At 39.7% G+C, this 24,566-nt stretch overlaps 1 protein-coding gene across 8 annotated transcripts in view; it reads right to left on the reverse strand.

Moving 5' to 3' along the window:
* Positions 1–24,566, reverse strand: part of LOC6536321 (maternal protein pumilio) — a 177,995-nt gene that overhangs the window by 50,630 nt on the left and 102,799 nt on the right. The window lies entirely within an intron of this gene.

Consider the following 24,566-nt stretch of genomic DNA (forward strand, 5'->3'; position numbering starts at 1 on the left):
GACCCTAGATATGCATGTGTGTGTGTTAGGTTGAGGGAAAACATTGCCGGAAGTCACTTTAACGATGCGCGAGTAAGTAATAACAGCGAACAAAACGCCAAAGCAACGGGCCAGCCAGCCAGGCAAGTTGAACAGAAAAAATAGCGAAGAGAGAACGGTAAAAGGACCCAACGAAAACCCAGACAGGAAGAGACCGATGGGATGGCAAGAAGATGAAGGACATGAAGTACGGCCAACAAAATGGTTCACATTTGTCCTGCATGTGTGAGCGAAATAACGCTAGACAAACATTCCTGGCGACGGGCAACAGGGTGTCCTGCCCCATTCTATTGCCAAAAAATGTGCAGGTAACGAATTCCTGCTCCTTTCATTTCGGTTTTTTTTTTTGTGGCAGTTAGTTGGCAGTGGCTGAGATTGCCGCCAAACAGCCAGAAGCCACGATTCAGTGAGATTGCTCTCGGCCAAGTTCGCTACGATACCCTATAGTGATGGATTAACTGGGAAATCCTGGCGGGGATTAACCAGGATTTTGGTAAGCCACGCAAAATGGATTAAACGGTTTAATTTGCTAATTAAAAAGCCTCAAATAACTTCAGTAAACTTGAATTTAATTTAAACATTTTAAGATGAAAAGTTGTGCGTTTCGTTTAATATATAATATTATGAAAACTTTTTTGCGCTAATTTCGATTAAGATTTCGTCCACAAACAGCCACCTGAAGGTGATTTAAAATCTTCACCAAAGAAACTCTAGTAGAAATCTAGTGGAAAATCCTCGAAAGGAGAAAAACTGCAGAACATGCAAAGAAGATTGGGGAAAATCCACACGGGATTTTGGATTGTTTACTCAGCCGGCGGTAGCAGCAGAAGTAGGCTAGGATTGGAAGGAAAGGAGAGGAGAGCCAACGAAAACAGGGCAAAGAAAATGCAATTGCAATTGGATCTCTTCAATGTTTGCCATATCCTAGGGATACACAACCCAAACACATTCATACACGTGCATCTGGCTCCGCTGTTTGCATTTGCCCTGGTGTTTAGGCAAATGTTTGTTGTGATCCAACACAAGCGGTACGTGGAGGGGCAAATCTGGGGGCAAAATGGGGTTTAGGGATCTAGAGACAGAAACTGCCGACTGCTGGCATTTATGATGCTCAAGTGAAATTATGAGTCGTTGAGTAGACAACTCTGACAAGGACAACAGACGCGGACGTTGATGAAGCAGGAAACAGGACGCAGGACGCAGGATGCAAGAGGAGAAACTGCAGAGGGAATTGGGTAGAGAAAGTGCACGGGAAAACACGGAACAGGATCAAAAGAGGTAGCAGTGGCACAAGTGGGTAGACGATGACGTGGATGTCCACGTGGAAAACGGTGCCATGTTTTTTCTAGACACACTGATAAAAGATGCATGAACTGGGATCCATCGATTTTACAACATTTTACGCTGTCAAAAACCAAACAAAATCATCTTATCTTGATATAATGCAAATGGTATAAGTAGAACATAATGTTTATGCTACCTAAAAGGGTTCGATTTCTGCACTTTTTCTCCCGGTGCAGTGCTGTAACCTGTCATATGCATATCCATCCGCAAGGATGGCGAGCACCTACTACAGCAACAGCAACGGCAACGAACTACAGGGAGCACCGGAGGAGACTGCCAACTGCAATTGCCAGGAGGTAAACGTGGGCCAAGAAATGGGAAAATATAACAAGCAGACAGGCAGGAGAACGTAACAAATGTTGCCAGCCAAAACTGGGAGTAGACGGGAGATTGGCGACGGGGGGATTTGGCCGTAGATGAAGAGAAATGTGCAGCTTATAAAATGCGAAACGCAGTGAGAACGAGAACCTAAGTCAGTCAGTTGCATTGGCCTTTGCTTTTTTCTTTTGTTTTTTTTTTTTTGCCTCAAATGGTGGAAACGTGTGTGGGAAAGGCCTTGAGAAATGTTTACCATAAGCTTAGACAGAAACAGCCACCCATTTTCCACCTTCACTCACTTTGTTTTCCGAAACTGATGAAAGGGAAATTGCCATTTTCTTTGCTAAATTTTCACATCTTTGCAAAGGAAATCAAATGGAAAAAATTAGCATTCATCTGCTGTTAAAGTAGATTATTAAAGGGGAAATTACATAAGAAATGATACGATGGCTGCTAAATAAATATGTTACGTGCAACACTGCGTATGAGTGATAAGCCCACGCTTTTCTACTTTATAAAATCTCCTTTAAATAGTTAAATTTAAATTATGGCCTAGTGCTTCTCTTTTGTTTTTTCTAGGGAGATCCGAAACTGCATGAGCGCAGCATCAGAATTCGCAAACAAAGCTGCAAACCTTTTTTTTTTCGACTCCCTGGCACGTTCCAAATGAATCGTTTCTGGCGTTTGTCATTTGATGGGCCTGTATCTGAGTCTGATTCTGATTCTGATTCTGGGGGAATACTGTTCACCACTCAGGGGTGTTTTCCTTATCCTTTGTTGTATATAATTTTTTCTTTTTTGATTTTGGCCTTTTCCACACTCAAAATTCCCGTTGTTGTAGTGGCGGCGGTAGGACCGACGAAAAAATGGCATAAAAAGTAGCTAGCCGAAACTGAAACCTTTTGTGCCGTTGCAAATGTTCTGCGGTTACTTACCCACCCAAACTGCAGCCACGAAGGACTAGGGTCCAAAAAGTCCACAGTCTAGACATTGCCATTTCCGTTTAACGTGACTGCTTTTCAGGAAGGGAGTCGGAGTGACAACGTGGCGACTGCTTCCATTATCATCATTTTCGCCTTTAATTTGCGCGACTTTTGCTCACTTTCGGCTCTTGTTCCCACATTTTTTTTGTAGCCATTTGCATATTGACAAGAAAAAAGGGTTGCCAGCAAAAGAACCATTTTTTTACGCCAGGATCCAGAGCCTTGTACAGCGTTAGTTATAACAAAAAATTCTATTTATTAATGTTATTTTTTCCGCTGCCACTTTTTTGTTTCCACCTATATCGTTTTCGCTTTGGGCTAATTCACTTAGTCGTTCGGACCTGGTCTAAAAGGTTTTCCAACCACAAAATCCAGGCAGAAACTCATGGCCACACAATCGCTCTCTCGCTGGGTTTCAGCCATTTTTATATATATTTATTTTTAGTTTATCTCTGCCAACCCACACCGTGTATTTTTTGTTTATGACGTGCCAATGATATGAATTTAATCGATAAGCCACGCGAGAACGGAAAATGGTAAAAACCGCAGCAAAGCCGGCAACAAACGATAAGCTTCTCGTCCTGCGAATTCATACTGTTTTGACCACCCACTCGGCTGCCGTATGTGAGTTCTGTGGCTTTTTTTAACCAAACTGAAATATGGCGAAAGGCATTTATAATTTAAGCAAACTGACAATGTTTTGTTGGGATTAAAATTGCCAAAACAAACTGATGAAATAAATATGATGCTGATGTGTGGGCTTAGATTTGAGTGGTGAGTGAATGCTCTGCGGCCTAGAAAGCATATTTTGTGAATCGGATAAAGTTGTTAACCGATTTGGGTTAGTGGTGAGAAATATCTACGGCATGCTATAAACTATCCAAATAGCTTGGTCGATTTTTGGAATGTGTCACACTTAAATAATTTCAAATATCCACACGACATAAACCACAAGGCTCTGTTCATTTAAACACTTTTATTAAATGGATTGCAGTTAATATATCATTTGATTGGCACTATCGGAGCTAACTTTTTGCACTCATGCAAGGTGAATTGGCTGTTGGGGATATGTATAATATTATTGGCGATTCTTGCAATGTTTACCAAGTTGCAGTGCTGTCAGAAAGAGAGCGGCAGACTGACAGAGGGAGATGGGAAGTGTATAGCGATGGAAGGATATCGAGTGAAAACAAATTCAATTGCAAATTGAATTTTTATTGAATGTTGGCGCGGCATAGCTAGCTGAAACAAAACAAAATGGGGAATGTTTTGGAAGCCAAAAAACAGAAAATACACGCAAAAAAAAAACTCGCATACTCGCTACCAGACATCAGTGGTGGTTGGCTTGCTCTCGATTTGTGTTTTGCAATTTTTGCTTTTCAGTTTAACTTTTTCCTGCTGCTGCTGCTTTGACATTTTTGTAATTTTTTCCTTTGTTTTATTGGTGTGTTGCCTATGCTCGTATGAAAGTTGTGCTATGTTCGCTGTTGGCTGTCGGTGTTCTTTCCCCCAAAGTCAATAGCAGGAAATTCAATTTTCCCCGGCAAACTAAAGTCTGGGGAAAGTTGGCTCCTTCTCCCACTACATACTCTTGCTGTTGTTCATGAATCCAACCAACCCACTGCTCCTCATCCACATTCATTCCATTCTGCAGCCTGAATATTTTATATGTGTGTGAAGAATCTCTGGGTTCGAAAATCTAATATGCAAGGCTCAAGCCAAATTTCATGTGCCTCCAGAAAGGGAGTGAACTTTGCAATATGTTCTGCCTTTATCAGGAGCACACATTTTGTTGGCTGCCTTTATCGGGCAACACAGGAAATGTTATAGAATTTTTTTGCCTTATCAGGGCAAACCGCAAAACAACAAAAACTCCCGCATCGGCCTGACACAATTTTCAACTCGTTTGTTGACGAGTCTTGTGTTTTGTTATAATTAAAAACGAGAATGCTTTCGATATTGCTAAAAGGTATATCAGAGATTTTTCTGTATGCTGTATTATATAGAAACTCCACTTGAAACTTAGCTGCCATTTGACTTTGCCTTCTTGCTGCTCTATGTGTTCGTTGTTTTGAAGAAAGTTGAACTTACCTGAAAGAAAAAAGAAAAAACATCGGTTAGATATAATTTAAATGTATAAAAATGTATATTTAGTGCCCACAATTATAGGAAACCAGGACAACCAACTGACCAACAAAATTACCCAGAAAAAAAGCAGGTTATAAAATACCGCCTCTTTTTTAAGTACCTCGTCTAGGGAAAATCCTCTGAAGGTGGCGCCAGGCAAATGAAAAAATAATTAAAAGCTATGACAATTTGCTTTTATTTTTCGCATTTGATGGTGCGGATTTTTACCCGCAGAGTGCGGCGTTCTTTTCTTCCTACTCTTTTTCATTTTGCCAAGGAGGCTGGCCTGCGACACAAATCCCCAAACACGTCGCTCACATTTCAATTTACGCATGAAAATGTCATTTCCGACAAGACCAAATTTGCATGCAGGAATCCGGGGCACAAAAAAAAACAAGTAAAGGGGGCGGTAGCAACAAAAAACGAGGCTATCCTCTCATCTTAGACACGCCCCCTTCTTCCACAACGCCCCCGCCTGCTGGCTGTTACGCACGCCAGAAAAAGTGTAATAAAATTAAGAATTCCAAGCTGCCGTGACAAATATTTTTCTTCATGTTCTCTTCTTTTTCACTTTTCCTCTTTTCCTCTCAACGCAATGAATGGTAAGTGGACAAGAGGGGGTGCGTGGCGTTGCGTCGGAAAAGCGGGAAAACTGGGGAATGAGCAAATGAGTGACAGGCCTGAGGAATGGGAAACTCTGACGTTGAGTGCCAATTTCGCGCTGGAGAACCAGCAGCATCCATACCATTTCCACCCGACCCCAACCCACCCCCTCACTCATAGTTACGCAATTTTCCCCGCCACCCATGGCGAGAGTATATTAAGCCATAAAATTAGTGCGTCCATGGGTCGCCAAGGGGGGTGGTGGTGGAAATTGCAGAGACCAGGGGAAAATAACTCGGTACGTGCACGGCATTAGAGGCCAACAAAAGTAGCTCCAGTTGAAATTTGTTTATTTGTGATGCATCACATAATTAGAGGGAGTTTCGCCATTAGATGAAAAAGATCATGAGCTCGGACAAGAGGAAGTAATAATCCATCCAGATGATGGCTAGAATGAGGGTCACATTGGGGGGAAAAGCCAGCTTGACATAACTACGGGGTTTCTATACAATTAAGGCAATTGGAAATGAAGGGAAACATAATGGTTTGGTTTTGAATCTTAAAAAGAACAGGGGAATACAGACAGAATTAAAGTACAGAATTATATACCATACATTTGCCAGAGCTGAATTTTACAAATAATAAAAGACACTGATGGGAAAAGCGTTACATTTCCGCCCTTGAAATGCCTAATACCCTTTTAATTGGCATCAAATTTCTGGGAATCTTTACTGAATGAAAATCTGAAAACGATGCCATGCAACCCTCTTCACAATGACATCTGATTAGAATACCAATAACAAGGCGGTTCGGTGTATCTGTCAGAATAACAAGCGAAAAGCGGCTGAAGATGCTCCCAGAAGACATTCATACTCAACTCAACATACAACATTCTCATTCATATACACCCCAGCCCAGACTCATTGAGCGCCTAATCCAGTGATAAGCATCTAACTGCCAGACATCAGTCAGCTCGTCGAAAATCATCAAATTAGTATGCAAAAGACATGGGGCCAGATGGTCGGCGTTGTTCCAGAGACTTTGCGAGATGCTGAACCTGATGCTAAAGCTGATGCTGATGCTGATGCTTATGCTGATGCTGATGCGACTCGACAACAAGATGAGATGGAAAACAAATGAGTTTGTTATCATAATCACGAAATTATGAGCACTGCTTTATGAATAATTTGCTTTGAGAAATTGCTTAGGGCGGACACTGAAAATGTTAATCAGGTCAGATCGTTTTTAGTTTTTTTTGTCCCCCTTCTTTGTGATGATGCAAACAGCCAGCCAGCGAGACAGGATGGCAGAGACAAACATGGCCAGAAACAGAGACTGAAACAGGGCGGTACAGAAGCAGCCCACACAACATTTGTCAATTTAAATGAGCCGTTAACACTTTTCGCCAATTTTTATGATTAATTAAGTGTCCACATTAATTGCAGTCGAACATGAAGCACATGCAGCAGCACCACCAACACGACCAACATCACAGGAGGCGACTTTCGACAAGACCCCAACAATTTGCTGCCACGAAAAAGGCACCGAAACAAATTGCAAAGCAATCGCTGGCAGCCTCATCTGCCGCCATGCAACATCTATATAGCTGAGGGTTCCTACCGTACATATATCTATATATAGTCTGTATCTGGACACTGGCAGGTAATGCCGCGAACGTTCGCCTTTTGAGCCTGATTAACTGTACAAATGGCAAGACAATAATTTATTACGGAAACGTTGCGAGCATATTAATATAGCCAGAGCGAATAAAAAGGCATCAAATACTAATGAAAAACGTGGCATTGTGCGGAAGCAAAAAATACGCGGAAAATCTGTGAAGAGTAAATAAACAGTACTGATGGAATTGAATTGAAGTGTATATAAGCAAGGGTCAAGCAAATAGAAATGAAGGGTAATAATTCAAAAAACTTGATGAAATTATTTAGAATTAAGAGCAGGATTATCAACAAAATCTTAGGGGAGCACAAAAATTCAGACTGAAGGCATTTCGTAAAAAATGTATGTAACAATAAACAAGTCTGTGATGGGTTGAGCGAGCCAAAACACACAAATGGCAGGTGCAGTATGGCAAATTAGGTATGAGAATGCCCAGAAAGTTTCCGAGATTCATCCCGTGAGCTTAGCAAAAGATGCCCAGTTGCCAGTTGCCATCTGTATCTTATAATTTATGACACATATTATGGCATTAGATGATACATTTGAGAAGCCGAACACGATGGACCCAAAGCAATGGCAAAGAGAGAGCGATTTTGGTCACACGGGGCGGCGACTCGAGTCGGCTTAATTATAATTAGATTTGCAATTGCTTATGACTGCAATAAATGTTTCAATTATTTATAATCTTGCTCGGTATATATGTATGTATGTACATGTAATGGAAGCGGTAGAAAGCCTTGTGATTTGCGTAGCGCGTTAATTATGTTCAATTTTCCTATGAAAGTTGTGCAAAATGTTTGTGTAAAAACAACTGACTTTTATTTGTGGTATAAATCATGTTAATTAGCCACACAGATCTCGCTACATGTTCATCAGATAAAGACCGCTTTCGTTCAGTCTATAAGGGCAACTCCATTAGCATTTCGGGCTGGCCCATTTAAAGTGCCTAAAACTTTTAATGATGGACAATTTATTAAGTGCTTCGACTTTAATGAGAAGCAGCCCATCCCCCCCATCTGAATCTTTAGCAAATCTCCATCCCTCGAATCAATCCATTTGCTTGCGGATCCCATAAATAAATTCTGCACAATTTATCTTCCAAGAGCAAACAAAAACAATTTGAGCAACTATTTACAAACACTAGCGGGCGAGCTGAAGAAGGTAATGGTTCGAACATGTTGATTTGTGGAACCTCATCCTCACTAACCCTGAAAAAAACCAGGAAAAATGTATTCAAAGCTTGTACGAACAGATTTTGTTGCCTGTGTTGAACAACGCAAATTACGCAAAAACTTAATTGCAATTAAATTGAAATTATATCAGTAATTATGCATATGAAAGTAGTAAACAAATAAGCAACAATAATTACGCGTTGGTAAACAAAAGTGATGGGGTTCAGTTCAGCAGCGGAGAATGGACTGAGAAAAACAGACCGAAATATTGTTTCGAAATCCGGGCGAAGTGTAAACAAATATGTGCTGCATTGAATCGATGGACCAAAAAGTCGGTAAACAGAATGGGTTTGAACAAGTGGTAGAATCGCAAAAATAGTTAAATATATTAGCAGACAACGTGTTCGGAATTTATTGAATTTTATATGTATACAAGTGGGTCGTTGGCAAAAACTAAATCATAAATGGGTAAAAACAGGGCACCACTACTGTTTACATAACAAAACGCATTTAATAGTAATTAGATTTAAAGTTCAATATGAAACATATTTTCAATATTCTATAATACTAGAACCTGTTATTAAACCATATAAGCCAGTCCAGAAACATTTAACAAACAAACGAAATCCTGTATTCCTTGCCGCAAAATCGATTAAAGTGGAATTTGTTGGTGCAAATGCACATGATCCTCCCTTTTGTTTGCTTTTCAAAAACACGTCACACATAAATCGCCAAGTAAATACCGCCACACCCATCAAATTAATCAAACAGCTGGTGTGCAGGAACGACAAACCGCATAAACTATGTATAGAGTACTAGATTTTTGGCACACACACCAAACTAGCAGCAATGAAAGCGCGGGAAAAAAGGGGTAAAATGCTTTGGCGAAGCGCAACGAAAATGCTAATTAATGTGATTATGTGGCCATTTTAAATGTTAAACAATTGTTTAACGATTAGTCAGGCGTGAGAACAAAAATACGACGGGGGCATACACATTAACCAAGTCGAAGACGAAGACATGTGTTTGTCACTAACGAAAGAAGAACAGTGTAAAAGGGGCGCCTTAGCTGTTGCCAGCGACTTGATGATTAATTGTTGTGCCTTGGGTTAGGGAAAGTGCAGGAAAATCTCTGGCAATTTAATGCCAAAAAGTTTACATCGCTAAAATTGCACATACGCCCCGTGGGGCTCCTACACGCAGATTGAAACTTTTCCTACGCCATAAGGTTGCCTCTTTTTTCTTCTGATTTTTTTTTCTCTTTTTTTGTTTGTGCCAAGCTGCCACGAGGTGTTGAAAGTGTGGCAAGTTACGCACATTTGCACCTCCTAACTACCCAGAAAAAAGAATACGGCATAATAAAATGAAGGGCTGCTGGCAGAGGAGGAAGCAGAAAAAGAAGCGAACCTTGTTCCCTTATCCCCCAGAATGGCAACCCGTTAAACAGCCGCTGCCGCCAGAGAAGGTTGGCCAAATGTTTTCACTGATAAGCACAGACACGCCTCAACTTCACCCTGTGTAAAGCCCCACCCACGTTCACCCACTTGTACCCACTTTTCCTACTAGAACCACCCACCTGCACGAGCAGAGGCTAAACTGACAGCTATAGAGACAATGTGACGAGGGTTTTGGGGTTTGGGGTTTGGGTTGCAAACTTGCAGCCGCCAGCCAGGCAAATCAGTTCACGTCGGTGAAAAGAATCTCTGCACACACTGCTCCCTGAACTCACGCGTCTGTCTGGACTCGGTTATATGATACGTCGGCGGTTGTACGCAAGGTAACCTAAAGTAGTACAGATTTATCACTGGGCAAATATGGCTAACAGCTTCTGGTCTGATAACGAAAATTAGCCAAGAACTACGCGTTGCCCTTCGTTTTATATGGTGGTCATTATAAGTACTATCTTTAGTTATCACAAAAAGAAAAATCTAGTCTGAAACTAATAAAATGAAAACCACTGCAATGCATTAGAACATGATTATAATCTAATAGATATATACAAATTTTAAGCTATAATCTAATAGATATATCAAAATTTTAGACTCAAGATAATTGTAGCGAAAAAGGAGGCACCTTTATTGACTTTGTAAATCATTGGCCATATATTTTTCCGGCGAACCATAAGTTGCAGTAAATTCATTCAAAGTCGCATAAATAGCACTTGACTGAAATGTCTGTGGTTTGGTTTTGGGTAAATATATTTACCCAGCAATTGTCGCTGACATTGCGGCAAAGATAAAGTAAACTACAATGGGGCGTTGAAGAAGGGGCGCGATAACAATGTTTGTCATTTGCGGCTGCACACAAAAATAACACTCGACATCGTTCCACTCTCTCCGCACAATATACAGAAATTAACTTTTGCTGTTGTGGCGTTGAGATTTTCACCCAAAGATTTCCTACGCGTTCGTTAAACTTTCTATGTGGCACCCAGTGAAGAGGCTCTCCAATTATGGAATTGTCCCGGAAAAAGGTAAACATGACAAACATTTGTGGGTGATAAAAAGCGAGCGATAGAAATAGAAAAACCATTGGGGTCTATAATTGATTTGTCGCCTATATCGCTCGAGTAGATATCGCCCGACAATGGCAATCAATTGTCATTATGTTGGTCCGACCCGAGGCTAATTGAAAGTTGTTGGCCACGATAAGGAGATGCCCTCCAAAAATATAATCAATCGATCTTTAAAAGAGTCGAGTGGAAGTGGAGTGGCACCCCCAACTGCGAGTCCATCATAAATAATTCAACATTTACAAGATACTTTTTTGTAGCGCACAGTTTTCAAAAGGGAAAAAGCAAGAAAATCCCAAATAAATGCGCGAGATGTGGCACAAAAATCGGGGTAATCCTTCAGCAGCCACCGCAAAATAGAGTTCGATATATCACCAAAGACCGGCCGGACCACCCTCGCTGAATACTTTAATTCCACGCAGATATACATATATATGCGGATGGATATATATTAAATTTCGATTTTGCAGCCCAACAACAAAAGCACTCTGAGAGCGTGAGCACGTGCGCTAACCTTTGACATATGAGCATGGCGAAACCATCAAACATATTTTATGTATTAAGGATATGCGAGACGACGACCCTTCGCCATCTCGCTTACTCCCTGCTCGCTTACTGCCCTCTCTCTTTTCCGCACAGACAAGCAATAAACCCGAACCATACATACATATATGGGTGGGAATATATAAAAAACACGTTAACCAAAATAAGTTCGTCAGGGCAAAAAGGGGCAAAAGGGGAGGCAGTTGGGAAAAAAGGGAGACTGCGAGAAAGAAATCACGTTACAGGACTGCAAGGACACACAGGACAGCCTCTCTGGGGAAATCAAAACAGATCAAAATGTCATCTTTAAGAGCTTAAATTTGTATGAAATTGTGGCTCGTAAACCCCATCAACCGACGAGCGTGAACTAAGGTATTTTTGCCATTCCCATTTCATCTATGCCTAGTGGCCTTTTTACGGCTTACATTACCAAAGTGTTTACCTGATTTGGTTGACTGCTGTCTATTAAATGATTTAAATAAATATCAATTGTTAACTTTCAAATAATCTTGTCCAATGAGCATTCATTTAAATGTGTATAGCTTGGAGAAATTAGAGAAATAATGTTAGTAGCATAAAAGTTTTTATCGAAGATACTCGTTTAGTGCGAAACCTGGCACCAATTAGAGAAAATTCCTATGCCTTCAACGCCTTGAAAAATAAAGATATTTGGTTTCAAACCGCTTTGGCAGGTTGCAAATAAACGAAAAGAAATGAAACGATTTTACCAGCCATAAAAAGACAGTTCAATGCTTCAATTCAATTCCATATAGCTAAGAAAAAAGCAAATTCGACTTCATTGGCCACACACAAAAAAAAGAGAAGAGTGGGAAAAAGTGGGGTAAAAAGCCGGTTGGAAAGAAGAGATTCAAAGGCCACCAAAGACTCAATAAACACATCGTAAATGGATGTGAATGCAGCGAGAAGAGGACTCACTGAACAAATGAATCTGAATTGAATGAGTGAAATTTTATACGTCTCCGACAGTCATATTCCCCCCCTCTGTCTCTGTCTCCTTCTCACTCTCCCCATCCTTGTCTCTTACTAATAAAGAACCCTCGTTTAAGTCCATATAGACATCAAATGCATCACGCCCGTTCACTTTACAATAATAAGCCAAAAGCAAATGCTGTGATTTCGGAAAAACCAAGAGATCCCTCCCTCGATTTGCTCCCCATAAAAAAAGAACCCCTTACTTGACCGTCCACTTCTGCTTCTGGACCGGACGTACATCATCATCCACATCCATGTGGAGAGGGTGACAAAACCTAATAAAATTTAATTAAACTCAATCAAAATCCATTTAAGGCGGCACAAAACAGAACGACATGAACGCGACCCAGCCACTGAATGAAAGAGGGAGAGATGAGGAGACCACTGGAAAAAAAAAGTGGAAGAGGAACCCGAGGACTGTCCACTTATCGCGGCATTATAGTTTGCCTACGGCCACACTAATTGAATTCTTTTTTGCATTGCTGCAGCATAAACGGAAATGATGTCAGCACTCGCACTCGCACTCGCACTCGTGCATTTGGATAAAGGAAAGATCCATCATAAAAACAAGGGCGGGTTAATTGAAATATTATTGAACACAACTATACAACTGCGCCTGAAGACACCGTCAATGGAAATATCACCGAACACAACTGTACCTGGGCTAACCGGACAAAAGCTGATTAGCTCGGATTGCAGTGCAAGACATTCAATTAAAATTGACAATTGCTGAGTGGAAATCAATGCATAGCCTAACGATGCAGCTTTGTAGTATAAAGCGTCCACATCCCCTTTTCAAACCCCCTATAATATTGCCCGTTTAAGCGTTGAGTGGGTGACAAGCGACAACAATGTCAACCAATTTGAATTCACAACGTTGCCTCTGGTTGGTTGGGTTAATTCAATTTATTAACTGAGCCCCACAAAACGATGAATATGAGATGTGAGCTTGTTAGGCTGCGTTCAAGACAAGTGGGGTCAAAAGGTCAATTTATGCGGCAAGCACACATACATACATAAATAACGGCGAGTATTGGCCAAATTAGATTGTCGTATTTTTCAGCCAATCCATTTGGAGGAAATAAAAACAACCATTCAATTTCGACAAATTCCATTCTGCGTGTCATTAAAACGAACAAAATTCTCCAGACTCCTCCATCTCCTCTATATATAGACACATTTTCCGTATATATTTCACGTAATTTTGAACAATGTGTAAATTGCCTGCCATGCTAGCCAAAAGAAAAATATTTTTCTACCATCAAAATCTAAACAGGAGAAAAGGAAAACGGCAGAACGCAAAAAAGAATCCAAATTTTTCTCTCTATAGCAAATATCAGGAAAACTAAATACACATACATGAATGTATGCACATGTTTGAGTAACAGTAGAGTGGAAAAAAAATTGTGAAAATATTCTTCCAAATTAAAAATAAATTTTTACCTCAGCACAGCGAACGAACATCGGGCTGTCCGGCGTGCAGGTGTGTGCGGTGATGAGATATTTTTAGCAGACACTGTTGACTGCGCACCACTCGCCCGATTTCGCTGTATCTATATAGTCTGCTTAGTGAGTAATTAAACTAGCTGGGTGGAAAATGAGGCGGCGGTGGGCGGTAGTCGGCAGGCGGTAGGGATCGAGAGTGGCGGAAAATCAGAGCGACTGACCGACTGTCATATCACTTAAGTAGACATTAATTATGTGCCTGAAAACGGAAAACCTCGGGGGAAATCAGCTCAAAAATTAAATATTGAACACAAAGAAACTAGAAAAACTAGAAAGGTGACCCAGAGTTTTTGCATATTAAGGTACCTGGTGTGTATTTTTCCGATTCTTTTTAACCATGAAGGACATGATTATCAATTACCCAGAACACCTTGACACCAATTGAAATCTTTACCATTAAGTATATATTTCCGAGTATCGAACTGGCTGTTAATACAAAATACCCCAAAAGCATGGGTACAAAATAGGCCCTGAAATATACGCCATGTGCGCGAGTGTTGCACGTATGTTAATAATGATAATTTTTAAAATCTTTATAGGCCGAACATTATTGGTGTAATGTGGTATGGCAAATACAGTTCAAGGTGTTTTTCGCCGTCTTGAGTTCATTGTTTTGGTTATTAAACTGTGTTTTCATGAAACTAAATATACAATCAGGCATTGTATGAAAATTCATGAAATTTAAATACGAAAGCTTTTGATCCAGATGCCTTTTTGGTTTTAATTTACCACAGGTAAAACACCCATTAAAATTCAATTAAAAATGTTGTTTTCAATAAGAAGCGAACTAATAGAATCCAAATTAAAGGAAGGTTTAATTTGAAAAGTAATAAAAATATCTTCAGCACAGGAAATATGATAATAAAATGTGATTTACTTTGATTTGAGCATTAAAGTTCTAAATCAGGTTGAAAGCCACGGAAATGTAATTTTTGTAAGTAGGTTCCCCAAAATGCATTTGATAGTGTAATAAAAACCGAGAATAAAAAACCATTACACATGTGCTCACAACATCCGAGCAGGGTGCTAAAAGTAGAATGGAGCTGGTGTTCGTTCTCGATACTCCGGTGATGGATAAAACTTACCTGCAAAGAAAAGAAAGGAAATAAAAAATTAGATATTAAAAATTTATTTCGGATGCAACAAGAGCCAACGCGAAGAGCGAGTGAGGGGCATTTCAAAATATTCGTAAGTTCAAAAATGTAATAAAAATAAGAAATTTATGAAGAATTTAGTAAGTGAGGAGAGTTCGGTGGCTGAGAGTTGGCGGGGAGTGAGTGTGCCTCAAAAGAATTTATGGCTGTAAAAATGTTTATTGCTTCTGTATTCTCTCTTTTTTCCCTGCTGCCAGTTTTTTTCATGTTGCGTGGGTCGTGGGGTGGCGAAGGGGATGTATCCGTATCTAAATTGTTGCACTGCCTGCTGGCTGCCGCTGGCTGCCACTTGACAGGTAGTCTCCAAGGAGGGAAGCAGAGAACGGAGAAAGGAAGCCTGTCACTTTGAATAATGTTGGGGGACCACATAAATTGGGCACCCCGCATGTGAAATGTCCATGTCCAATGTTTGTTCTTGCCCCGTCTAATGAGCCAGCTAAAACCATCCAATGCAAGGCGCAAATTTCAACACTTTTTACGCCCCTCCACATCCCACATCAATCGTAAAAATTTTTAAATTAAATGAATGAACATTTTCCCCCGATGAAAGAGAGCATTTGATGAAAGTGTCAGAATTAACGCGGCCACGTCACATGCATAAAACATCATAACCCAGCAGAGTGGATTTTGTGTTGAGGGGGTTTTTCGTTTTTAACTGATGCCGCAGAATCAGCCCTTAGCAGCGGCTTAATCCTTCGAGCGGAGCTGCTTTCTTTTTTGTTTGTACTACGGCAGTAGCCAGAAGGAGAACAAATTCCATGGATGCCAGGCAAATAAAAGACGAATTTCAAATGTTCTTCTATACCATGATTTTGTATTTAATATAATTATTTCGGAATTTCTTTATTTGTGAAAAAGAATTTGTATTTTGACACCTTAAATATTATATTTCAAACGCTCAACATGAAAGAAACCACAATTTTATTATTATTTGCATGCAAACAAGATATTGTTGATTTGAAAAATCAAATTTGATTTAAATGTTAATGGAAACCGAAATCGAAAGCCGCACACCTTTTCCAAAACGGAGCATTCCCCATGAATAGAAAGAGCAAGCAGCTTTTTGTTCCCCATCTCGTGGACATATATATTTTTTAATCAAAATTCTCTTAAATAATTAAAATGCAAATTGTGCGAGCATAAAATAACAAAAACAACAGCTCCGATGGCAGCAACAAATAAACACAAACACCGAGAGAGCTGGTGACAGGACACACGCAAGGACAAAGAAACCGAAGGGACAAACGACAGGACAACAAGCAAAACAACAACTGGCGTAAAAAATCCACCCACGACAGGGGAATGATATGATGACAATCCTCCTGCTGTGGCTGCCGCTCCATCTGATGATGATGATGATGATGATGCCGCTGCTCGTGCCTGTGGAGGACTTATCGGGGTTGGGTAACCAAGGGGGTTTCATGGAAGGATGACGACGACTTTGACAGTTCTTTGTGGTATTTTCAACGCTGACTGACAAGATGAGAATGTCGGGTAGTCGGTGGTAGCCGTTAAAGTGTTAACGATGATAAAGTTGGGTGAAAACGCACGCCAGCTCACGCCCCACTATTAGTATTACTATAACTATTACTATCGCTGTCAAACTAATAACTCTATATTCTGTGAGTTAGTTATATAAATTGAAATATATTTCTACACGATTTTATAATAATATTAAAGTTAGTCTTTTTCTTTTAATCATTCCTGTTAATAGTTTTAAAGTAAAGTTTTACTACAACGTTACTAATTTCTCAATACTTGAAGACTTTCTAAACTTATTGTCCTTATTATTTCGTCCCCTGCTGTAGAGGTTTTCCTCCTGCTCTCTGCACCGATCTCACGCACACGCACACGTGTTAAATTCATGGCACAAGGCTCGCATACTCAAAAAGGGTTGCCCCAAAATGGACGTTGTGGTGGGGGGCAGGGTCTCCCAAGTGCACGTGTGTGTGTGTGCCTGTTCATTAAGCTGCTTATTATGTTTGCACTTAAAAATTCATATGTGACTATGGCAACCCCGCAAACAAATTGGTTGTGTCCCTTAAAGCCCATACACTTCCCCACCGCCACCCTCTATATTGGCATACTTAAGGACGACTACCATGCTTCATTAAACTGAGCCGAGGATTTGGAATTTTCAGCTGAGACCGGCTGTGAAAAGTTGCCACATCCTCTCGTCTTCATTTGTAGTCCCTGAAATTCTCTTTTTATTTTCACATGCGCGTGTGTCTGTGCGCTTTGCATATTAATTTATTGGCAGTGCCCGGGAAAATTAACAACTTGTAAAACACAAAATGTAATTAAGTATACGCCGTGTGGCACAATACCGAAAATATTCATTTTCCTCGCCTGCTTTTTTTTTTAGCTTTATTTTATAAATATCTAATTAGCAGTTTGAACGGGGTCAAGTTGGGTAATACTTGATGAGCAGCTGGGGCAGGTGAACGGTGTTCTTTCTGATGAAATGCCATTGCGGTGAACATAAATTAATAAAAAATACATGAATTCGCCTTGCAAAAGATGCAAAAAAATACGATGCAGTAACTGTCAAGTTGCTTAAATAAAACCGCAAATGCGGATTTTGGGGCAAAACGCGATAAAGCAAATCAGGGAAATGGGTAAGCAAATTTGGTAATATAAACATTCTATAAAATATTCACACTTTTCCTTAAACATTCATAGGATTCCATTTTAAGTAAACTACCATACGAATTATTAAAGCCTTAACGGAACAAATTGGTAAATGAAAATGGCTGAAAATGACGAGAGAAATGGCAAGAGGGAAACTGTGTGGCAAATGATGAAGAGGACTAGAAATTCATAGTCTGGGAAATAGGATAGGAAAGCAAAAAGCGTGCAACGACTTGTGTAAAAGCGAGAGAAAAGCGAGGGTTAAGGCGGCCAAAGTTCATTTAAGCGAAAATGTAATTTTATGCTTTTTAATTGAGCGAATATGCGTGGCGGCATATGGCGTCGCAAAACGGCGAAAAGGACGCAGGATAAAGGAGGAATGTGGACCTGTTGGGTCTGCTCCTTGATGAGTTTGCGCCGCACTCAAGCGAAATAATCAACGCAACGGAGTGCGATGAGAATAGAGAGATACCGAGTAGGTCTAGGTCCTTGTTTGTTTTTGGCTGAATGCAGGTGTTTTCCTCTCGAACAACACACGTTCCCAGCACAAGTACCAACTTTAATGTATTTAAACAACTGAAAAAGGATGGGGATGCTGGCCCGTTGAAAAGCAATAAAAATGCACCATTATTAATCATCATCAATCAATGTCATCCATCAAAACGCGTGGCTACCCCACCTTCACCTACATCATCTTGCTTTGTTCGCTTTTCTCAGCTTTTTTCTCCACCCACTGCCTGTTCTTTATCCTGTCCATTAACATCATCGCCGCCTTTTTAGCTAAAACACCAGACACACGTCCAGACATGGCTGATGAAAATGCAAAATCAGGGAAGGAGACCTTGATCTCAGGTTAAGGTACTTAAATCAAAGACTGAAGCAGTGAATGCTTTCAGATTGATTTTATTTTTTTATTGAGTACTTAGCTAACCATGAGTTTTAGCTAAAAAGCTTGTTTAAGGCCACAAGTAATAACTATAATTAGGGGAACCATTCGCAACTTTCCAGCAAAACAACGTGTTGCCAAATCAAAACCCTTTCCCAGCCAAACTTTGGAAAGGTTGTACTGACCCATATCTATCTGACACTTGGAAGGCGTTCAGGGAAAGGTTTCTTTCCGTTCCGATCCGCTCCCTTTGAAAGTCGGAGACGACTAACTTACTTTTTCGCTTCTTCCTTCCCTTGTCTGAAACTGAGGTTCAGTGAACTTTTCGCCAAAGTCAATGACCAAAAGAAAGGCACACCAACTAAACATGTAAAACCAGCTGTATCTGTGCGAAGAAAGGGGGCCTGTGGAAGTTGGCCAGCAGAATGAGAATAATAATGATAATGATATCATATGGCTAAAGCGCCGACCGCAATGAAATAAAAGAACTGAACTTGAGTCCACTTGCGGTTAAGTAGCGCATATTTCATATATCTCGTTTTGGTTCGGCATTGTCTGCATTCGTTGCACGTGTTACGTTGTATTACTGTTGCAACATTATATCACACCCATTGCTGGTCCTAATTTTCTCCTTTGTTTTGGCTCATTTAAATTTATTAAGCATACTGTTTTTCGGGGTCCCCCCCATTTCTTTCCATTTCTTTCACACTTGCCGTGAATTTAATTAACAAACTCGAGGGTGACCCCTGCCTTTCTTTTCCCCTAAAGTGAACTTCTTCACTCCCCGAAAAGTCTGCTCATAAACTTTGCGGCACTTCGCCGGCACTTCTTCTATAGCTTTTTCCTCTTCGCCCGGTATTTTCGTGAGTAGCTTGAATAGCAATTGACATACAAAATACTTTTGAGTGTCATGCCATGGAGCTACCTTTTCAGGTAACCTACCTACCTATATAGCCCCCTGCTCTTTTCTTTTCTTTTTTTGGCCTTTTCTTATTGCACCATTGTTTCGTAGACGTTACTGCATTTCTTTTTGGGTTGTGTTGAACGGTTGGCTGGTGAGGAATAAAGTTTATTAAACTTTAAGCCGACAGTCCTTGGGGAAATGCTGAAAACTTTCAGGAAGTGAGATATCTAAAAGGAATCTAGAAACGAAACACCGAAAACCAAATAAATAATGGAAATGCCTTGCATAGAGTAAGTTTGCAACTAAAATCAATTCTTAAAAGCATACATTAATTTGTACAACCTTTGAAATGCAGTTTGAATTCAAATTTATACAACTATGTTGAACTGCACCACAAAACTACAAATTTAGTCAAATGTTTTGAGTTTCTTTAATAACAATAATTTAAAAGTCGAAGGCTAGATCGTAACAGAAATATATGATAATTGCCTTCTAAATTTGGCCTAATCAATGGAATTCATTTGCTTAGTGAAGAAATATTTAAATCAATTTCAGCGGTCAAGTTCAGAAGAAGTCGATTTGGAAGAAGCATGACTAGATCGAATTTGAGACGTAACAATCGATGAACTGGATGAACATACAAAATAGGCACATAAATTGATTTATAATAAAATTTTCATTACCTTACACTTTAACTGAACTTTCTAAACTGCAAATTTAAGGCCTAGAGGTTTCGTACTTTCCAATTACTATCTTTAAGGTTCAACCAACTCTGGGCACCCAATTTCCTTTCCTTCTTAGTACCTCATTAGATTCACAGCATTTGTTTCCCAACAAACAAACTTGAGGAGCTTTCATTGAATGCCAATTGTTGGGGAAAAGTAACAAAGGAAAACCTGACGCACATGCCAAAATTCGACACACAACAATGGACCGCAGTCTTAACCCACTTTTTCCATAGCCACAATGTCTAAGCTTCACATGCAGGCGACAAATGACAAGGGCCAGAAAACTATGACTAAGTATTTCTTTCGGATCATCATCATCATCATCAGCATTATCAACGGCATCATATCATGCTCGACTCTCACGACCAAAGTGTCATATCAGACAGACAGACAACCAGAATTATGTTGTTTTCTACGCCCGCATTGTGACCGCCTTCTTTTTGTTGTTTTCTTGTTTTTGGTTGGCAGCAAAGTTTACCTGGTGAAAATTCCAAATGGAAAATACATACGAAAATATATACGCGCATTTTTGGCAAGCTAAAAATGAGCCAGCGCAATATTTATTTTCGTTTCCAAATTTTGGTTTTTGTAGCTTTGTTTTGCTGTCTCATTTCGATTTTTCACACTTTACTTGATGACAGATAGTGTTGATATATATACATATATGTTTTTAGGAGGTGTGTGTTGGCTAGAAAGTTCTGTGGGCTTTGGTTGGATGTCAAAGTGGCTTTAAATGTATCTGCTTGTGCCACGAATGAGTAATGAGACTAAAGATTGATCTTTTGTTCTTTACTGGTAGAGCATAAATTAATGGAGGAAACCCAAAATGCAGGGTGTTAAGAGATATTAAGACCAATAATATCTAATTAAAATGCGCAAAAGACCCGCCGAGTAAAGCAATTTTATATTTGAAACCGCTTGGTCAAGTTTCATTAGCTTCTGTTGGAATTCGGTTTCGGAACTTTTCGTTCATTTTCTGGGATAATCCAGGCCGACATTGTCAACTTAAATGCAACCTGAGGTCAGTGTAAAGTGAGAGCTGACAGGGGGCAAACGGGTTTTGGGGTGCTTGAATGCAGTAGACGTTGCGTTGCCTTTGCCCTTTGACTGACAGTTTCAATTTGCACTAACTTTGAGTCAAGAAATTGGTAGCAGCGAGGAGTGAGGGGTATGGTATGGTTCATTCCATGAAGGTGACGCCTTTCATTGGGTATTAAGGTCAAAAAGCGTTAAACCAAAACAACAACAGAAGCGAGAAGAACAGCACAGGTAAACTGAAAGCGGAGAAGAAGCTGGACACAAAAAAGGCCAACAGATTTGCAGCAACAACCGCAAAAAGCACAAAGCCATGAACAAGAACCAAACAAAAAACAAAAACAAAAAAACCCAATTGCTGAAGAGAGGGCATTGCAGTGGAAATAGGAGCTACAGGAGCCATAGAATCAGGTCAGGCCAACTAAGAACGAAATGTGCACCGCCTTACAGGCCAAGCGAAAATAATTGGCCAAAAAATGAAGAAAGAGCGGCAAGGGAAATGGCAAACGAAAAACAAACAAGATTTTGGCTTATGCACTTTTGGCTTGAATGGAACGAAATCCGAGATAGAGAGTCGCATAAAGAATCTGCCAAAGAGCAAAGCCAAAAGCCAAAGACAAAGTCAAAAGCCAAAGAACGACGGCGATTCTTCGCTGTCTTTGGTTCACCGTTATGTTGACCGCGTTACTTAACGGTACCAGCAAACACCCCGCATCCGCAGAAAAAGGGGAGGGGGTGGCTTTACGAGGTGGCAGTTCTGAAGAACCGGTTTCATTCCGTTTGACGGTCGGTCGCTTCTTCAGCATTGACACCCATTTGAAGGCAATGCGCCAGAAGAGTCGTTCGCTCACTCAACCGGTTCTTCCGACAGACACCCCCCACACCCTACCCCCCACCCAAATCTTCGGCTTCTTTCTTCGTGTCGCGAATTCTTAATTCTTAATTCCTGCTCTTTGACTGTGGCCCCATGTTCTTCAAGCTTTCCAAATGAACGCTGAAGATCGCCAGATAAACGTTAATTAGTGTGGGTCTTCTAAAGATTTGAAGGCGAAATTTGTCAATCTAGAGCAACTGCAGATGGCTATCTGCTACTTCACATGGGTGTATCTAAAAGATTTATTATTTGCATCGGAGAAATAGCAGTAGAAAGTACTAAATCGTATATCAAGGTGTTTCCATTCAAAACATCACGAATATAGTGCTTTTTGTCTTAGAATGCTCACCTCTTTTCTTGCATTTGTATTTGAATGGCTGTCGCTCTTTTGCATTTAAACCAATTCAATTAATTGTGAAACCGTCATTAGACACGATTATCGTTTATTATGACGGCTCAAAAGTTTTTAAGTGAATGATAATTTAAATTTTTTAGCAGATTGCATTGGAGCACATTCTAAGCGCATTTACATAATCGCGTTGTCGGTCAACCGGAAATTGGCCAACCCAGCAACACAATAAACATTTCAGATCGCTCGACCAACTTGGTTGCTTCCGTTTGATTACCGTTGCTTATTAACGCTCTTCTCCTTTTTTGGCTTTTTGTCTTTGTTTTGGCCAACAACAGACTTCAATCGAACCTACAGTCCGTATCGTTTTGTATTTCGTGGCGTTTGGTAAGAAATACAAACAAATAGCAATAAATCCAATGGAATCGATCGCCACCAATTAACAGAAGAAACCGAATCAAAACGAAAAAGCCAGAGAAATAAAAAATTGATTCTAATTAAGAAATACAAATATTGTGCAATATGTGAAGCAAGGTTTTCGCAAAGTTTGAGTGAGTTGTTGTTTGGATATTTAGAAACCACTATTGTGTCTCTGAAAATGTAACTCCACAAATAACGTTTAGCAATTTCCTACACAATTTTTGAAGTCATCGACTTTCTTAATTGCAATTGGTTGTAATAGAAATTAATGTTGCAAATTAAAGCAATGGAGTAAATGTAAAACCGTTTGCTTTGTTAACTCTTAGCAATTATTTGATTTTTATTAATAACTTACGTATACAAGCGAACAACGCAGCAGCTGATCAGCACATTTTATAAAAATTCCCATAGATGGCACGTTATGTATTTAAATTTGTGAAGTTTTGGTTTGTTTACGATCTTGACATTTTCCATTCAGGTATAACGTGCTATAGATTTCGATTTCGTTTATTTTCGTCAAGCATTGCTTGAAATTATGACTGGACTTTGGGAACCGACCTGACTAGACTGGTCTAGTTAATTAGGAAGTTAAATTGGCAGATGGAATTGCGTATTTGTGTCTATTTTACGACGCTTTGACTGACTGTAAAACAAAAGTTATATAACTTTAATGACTTCTTGGTTATATTCGCTTGAGTAACGATATGTGTTTGAAAACACATGGTGAAAGCAAAAATCTGGCTTAACTTTTTTAATTGAGTTCGTACTTTATGGTTGCATCACATTTAATTTGTGCATCTGGCTTGATATGTCCATAGATATTTTGGCCTGGCCATGCTACAAATTCTTTCACAAGTAATCAAATCACAAGCTGTCTGACTTGTTTTCAAAGTCAAGAAGATAAATTGCCAACTTGTTTTATTAATATTATATTCGTCTTTGTTTTGGCTTCTTTCGGACGACAACAATCCTTCAAAAAGCCGGTATAAATTTTATCAGCGTGTGTGCTAAACTCCTATATTTGGATGTGCCTACACATTTGTTTTTTATGCAAATTATGCATAGGCTTTAAGCCCTACTTCCACGTGCTGATCGATTTTTTCCAACGTCATATCTACGTCAGTTTTTTCAATGCAAATGAAGCGACCGAAACTCAATATAAAATAAAGTGATTTGGTTAAAGTTTAAATTTAGTTGCGCTGCCAACTGACCAGGCTGACTAAGTCAAATTTTTCTAATCAAATAAATTTAACATTTTAATACGTTTATACGCAGTGTTTCGAAAATAGGTGTGGCGTAAAAATAAACTAAAATAGACAACAAATTCAAGATACATATTATGGGGTGGAAGTGTTGATCCGGTGTATGTTTTTTGGGTCATTTCGAAAAATGCTTCATTATGCACAGATCACAGACATATTTCTTCTATAATAATTTCAGTCAATATATACCCCTCATCCAGGGTAGTATTCATCCGATGACGGGGCGTTGTTTTAGATGTCGCTATTTCAAAAGCTGATGACTAACCTTATGCCACCTCAGAAATTCCTCCATATATCGTGGATAAATTAATTGCATATATGTATATAAATACACAAATTTTGCAGTGTCCTTGAAAAATTGTATTTATCTTTCAGCAAACCAAATTTATGGTTCTCTGCGATGCAGAATCCGTAAGATATGTTTTAATTCACCTAGTTTGAGGATTCTGGTATCTGTTCGCTGTTTATGGCCTGCCATTAATTGCCTAAACAAAATTCCATTTTGG

Source organism: Drosophila yakuba, chromosome 3R (genome assembly GCF_016746365.2).
Source record: "Drosophila yakuba strain Tai18E2 chromosome 3R, Prin_Dyak_Tai18E2_2.1, whole genome shotgun sequence".
Taxonomy (NCBI): Eukaryota; Metazoa; Arthropoda; class Insecta; order Diptera; family Drosophilidae; genus Drosophila; species Drosophila yakuba.